General features: G+C 50.2%; 1 long non-coding RNA gene across 1 annotated transcript; it reads right to left on the reverse strand.

Moving 5' to 3' along the window:
- Positions 1-360: 360 nt before the first annotated feature.
- Positions 361-3,784, reverse strand: LOC123391797. The gene is made up of 3 exons (XR_006606527.1): positions 3,678-3,784; positions 2,547-2,601; positions 361-1,456 (listed from the first exon to the last, which is right to left on the reverse strand). It is a non-coding gene; the product is annotated as an uncharacterized LOC123391797 (long non-coding RNA).
- Between the last annotated feature and the right edge of the window lie 641 nt (positions 3,785-4,425).

The following is a 4,425-nucleotide window of genomic DNA, read 5'->3' on the forward strand; positions in this document are numbered from 1 at the left end:
CCCCTGCCCCACCTCCTTCTCCCCTCACCCCCTGCCCATCCCCTACCCTCTTTCGCCTTCTTTCCACCTCCCATACCCTTCCTCCACCATCACCACTCTCCCTACCCCGCTCCAGGCTTCTGCACCTAAACCCCATTGCCAGCCCCCCCCTTCCTTTGCTCCCCCAGAGCTATCAGCAGGTCTCTGCAATGCACGGGCCACTGTGGCTTCAGCTTGAGGCAGAGTAAGTTTCCAGTGGCCACTGGGACTCGATTTACACATGTGTCCCGTAGTGGGGAGCTGGGGGCTGTTGTCAGTGGAACAGAGGGCTACCTCCCAAAATGGTAGTGTTCCTCCCAAAGAATTTCTCATAGTCCATAGTTATTTGTGGAAAATTTTAGTGGAAAGATGCAAATGAAGATGATAACATTAAAATAAGAAAGAATGAAACTCTCGTGGTCCGTAGCACATCCTACAGAAACCAAGGAAAGGTCACAACTGGAGCATGCTTCTGGAGGGTGATGGAGAAGGTGCAGGGTAAGGGTGACCCAGGCCAGACCCCGCTTGTAGCTTATCCCCAGCAGGTACAAGGCTAGGCCTGGGAGGCATTTAGGACAGTTTTGAGCACTTTTACTTCCCAGGATGGTGAGTATTCTCTAGACCAAATGCCCGGTTTGCAGCTAAACTTTGTCCAGCAGCAGGTGCAGAACCAGCAGCAGGTGATGCTCCTCGTGTTCTTGTCCTCCAGAGTGTTGGGGGTAGGTGGAGGGGATGCCTGTGCCCTAGAGTAATGGTCAGGTTTACTGGGGTCCCCGACTCCAGACAAGAAGGCTTTATACTTGAGAGTGATCAGGAGCAGGGCCTCTCCATTGATCGAGGCACATTCTGAGCAGGCCGGGTCTCACAGGGCAGCCTACCTGGTTGCTGCAGTCCTTGGGAGGCGTAGCTCATGCTGCCTCTTGGTCCTGTTGAGAGAAGTTCCGTCACACTGGCCAGAGTGGGTCGAGTGTCCGGCTTGGCCTGGACATGCTGAGGCCTGGCAGCCTTTTGGGCAAGACTGGGAGAACCATAGTGGGAAGCCCATGCTTGCAGGCATTCTGATGGAAGTGGGGCTCCATGGCCTGCTGCTGCCAGTCTCAGCAACAAGAGAGAATGCGGTGCAGTCCCGACCTAACCAGTGTGGCCAGATTTCCATGAACTGGAATCATGGGGATTGGAAGCTTTTGGAAATAATACAGAGCTTCTCTAGTTGAAAAACAAAAATCACATAACTTCAAAGACCTCTACCCAAAGAGGTGGGTAGAAGTGGGGAGCATGATTGGATTGTCTTCGGATTCAGCCACTGGGCAGGTGGACAAAGGCCCCACCGTCCTTAGCTTTCTGGTGCAAACCATGCTGTTCATGTGCTTCACAACTCTTGTGTTTGGTGGATTATCATGCAGTCATTTGAACTTTTACTGTGTTACAATCTCTAAAACTGAAGCAAAATCATTTAATTATTCAGGGGATGATTCTGGTGCCAGTGTTAAAATAATATATACCCATATTCAGTAACTTTGAGATGAAAATTTGATGAGATCACATGTCATGAAGAAGACCCCCCCCACACCAGGAAATACCAGTCTGCTGCATTTAGGACAACCAATCTCAAGAAATGGTGGAGATAATGCTGAAAATACAAGCAGCATTAAAGATCCACAGACAGCCCCTGACCCCTTGCTTTGCAGTGAATGCAAGGGAAAATCACCCCAGCATGACCTCAGCTTCTGCAGCCCACTCCTCATCTAGAATGTTCCACTCTGCATCCTTAGAGTCACCCATCCCAGGGGCAGATCATTTCCTGACAGTTGCAGCTGGGTCAACACCACAGGGGGCGGGGGCCTCAGAGAAGGGTGTACACATTGTCAGCCCCTTCAAGGGAGGGGTCCATGGATCCATTCCCAGACCTACTTCCATAACCTCGAGCCTTTGCTGCACCCACTGGATTTGCGTGAAAACGATGGGGAGGTTGGCACCGTTCACCTGCTGACTGCGGGCCCTTGTGCAGCATGGGATTCAGAGATGGTGGAGGGAGTCTGACTTTCTCCCTCTGTAGCTTTTGATTATCTGTAGTGATCATATACTTGCAATTTTTAGAAGTGGCTTATTTTTTTTTTTTTAAGATTTTATTTATTTATTTGTCAGAGAGCGAGCGAGAGCAAGCACAGGCAGACAGAGTGGCAGGCAGAGTCAGAGGGAGAAGCAGGCTCCCTGTGGAGCAAGAAGCCCGATGTGGGACTCGATCCCAGGACGCTGGGATCATGACCTGAGCCGAAGGCAGCTGCTTAATCAACTGAGCCGCCCAGGCGTCCCTAGAAGTGGCTTATTAAAAACGATACAGGAAGAGGGACAACTCTGCCATGGAAATTAGACCTACATAGAAAACAAGGTCAGGGAACAATCCTGATACAAAGAGGCCAGGCATCTGTCCCGCTGGCAGCTGTCTGGGTGCTTCTCTGCAGGAGAGTCACCTGGACCAGTGCGTGCCTCCTTCACACACCCCTCACCCCCACCAGCGTGGTCCTTACCTGTGCAGTTCTTGGCCTGGCCATGTGCAGCTCAGGGAAAAGGGGCAGCCAGAGTCTGCAAGAGAAAGGAAGAGACCCCATCTCTGTTCCAAGGAGAAGCCTCTGAAAGGAGCTTAGGCAGATCCCTTGGTGCCAGAATTGCCTGGGAAAAAGGATAGCCTTGGCCATTAGACCACTTTCAGGGGAATGACCAATAGCTGGGAATATGGGGCCTTTGTGACCTTAAGAGAGAGTGGTGGGGATTGAAGTCATTGCAAAGTGGTGAGTCAGTTCTCTACCAGAAGAGACCGAGGCACCTGCAGGGGCATGAGCCAGGGAGAGGTCAGCAGCCCCAGCCCATGGCCCATGATTGGCAGAGATGCAGAGGTGCCATCTCATGCACCTCTTAGGGAGCTAGGGGACATGTCCAGAGGCTACAAAATACCCCACAGACATTCACTTAGATGGGGACGGGCCTGGGGAGTTCACCCAAATCTGGCATGACCACCTCCAGCCGCCCTCTCTGAGGCTCCACATTGACCATATGCTGCCAAGGGCTCAGCTAGAGCTCTGCTCAGTGCTGCTTTCTAGAAATGGTGGCACCTCCATGGAAGTGTCATGGAGGACTGAACACACAAGCCTGAGAGACAGTGAGTGCACCATTAACAGCGCTTCTTGATTCTGACCCGTTCTTCCCCATCACCAAGCCAGTCACCACCTAATTACATCCCAAGTGGTTTTGCGGATGGCCTCGAGCAGCTCAGGACAATGAAAAGTCATGGTGTTTAAATGCCCACCAGGCAGTCACCCCTGGTCAGAGATGGGCATTTCTGCTGCAGATACTCAAGCAGGCATTCAGAATGGGACGCCAGTACCTTTGCTGTGGTCCACACATCTCCATTCACTGGGACAGCAGACATTGTTAAGATCTGCCATGGAACCCAAGATTACTTGCTGCCTTTTTATTTTTTTGCAGAAGAGGTTACAAAACAGAGCTTACCCTGAAACTGAAAAGAGTCATTCTGGGTTAGCATGCTCTCACAGGTTTTAGCTCCTGTCCGTGGGCAGTTTGCAAGCGTTTCCCTCCTCCACTCTCCATTCATTTGTAAAGAAACCTCCTACATGGTGCTATTAAAATAAAGCCTTACTCACATGCTTAGTCAATCTTGAGCAGCACTTGTTTCATAGGCACCTTATGAATGAGATCGCAGGCTTAGAAAATGAAACTGCTCAAGAAGACTATGAGAACGATTTGAAAAGTTGCCAGCAAAGACTCTGAGCGTGCGTGGAGGTGATGGGAGGGTGTCAGCTCCTGGAAGTGTTCCAAGACCGCCAGGCTGTGAGTGCAAATGGACAACCTCTAGAACTGATCAGGGAATAAACGGGTCCAGGCTTCCGAAATGGAAGACCCGCCCCTTATGGACACCATGGCGGCTCCTTCTAGTGAACAAGCCACTTCTAGACACAAGGTCTTGTGGCTGCCTGGTGAGGGCGTGGGTGTAGGTAATGCCCTGGCTTTGGGTCCCAGCTCCACTTGTTTATTAGTGTGTGGTCTGGGGCAAGTCGCCCAGCCAGCCTCAGCCTCAGTTTCCTTGCTGTACCATGCAGATAATAACAGCAGTTATTCCAAAGGATACCTCCATCTCTAGCCCTCAGAGCTCAACAATTAGATTAATCACAATCCTTGGTTATAACAATCTTTACCTCTGATTTATATGTGTTGGTCTTTGTCATTTACTATGTGATTAGTAATTTCCAACAGTATCATGAGTTCAAGAATCCACCACCCAGAATTAAAGTTCTGACTAGAACAGTAACCTACATCTCCTGACATGGTCCCTAATATGACATTAACCCCTTCTCTCCACTCTTTTTTTTTTTAAGTTTTTATTTATTTATT

The sequence above is a fragment of the Mustela putorius genome, unplaced genomic scaffold, assembly GCF_011764305.1.
Source record: "Mustela putorius furo isolate JIRA1106 unplaced genomic scaffold, ASM1176430v1.1 tig00000281_pilon_pilon_pilon, whole genome shotgun sequence".
Classification (NCBI taxonomy): Eukaryota; Metazoa; Chordata; class Mammalia; order Carnivora; family Mustelidae; genus Mustela; species Mustela putorius.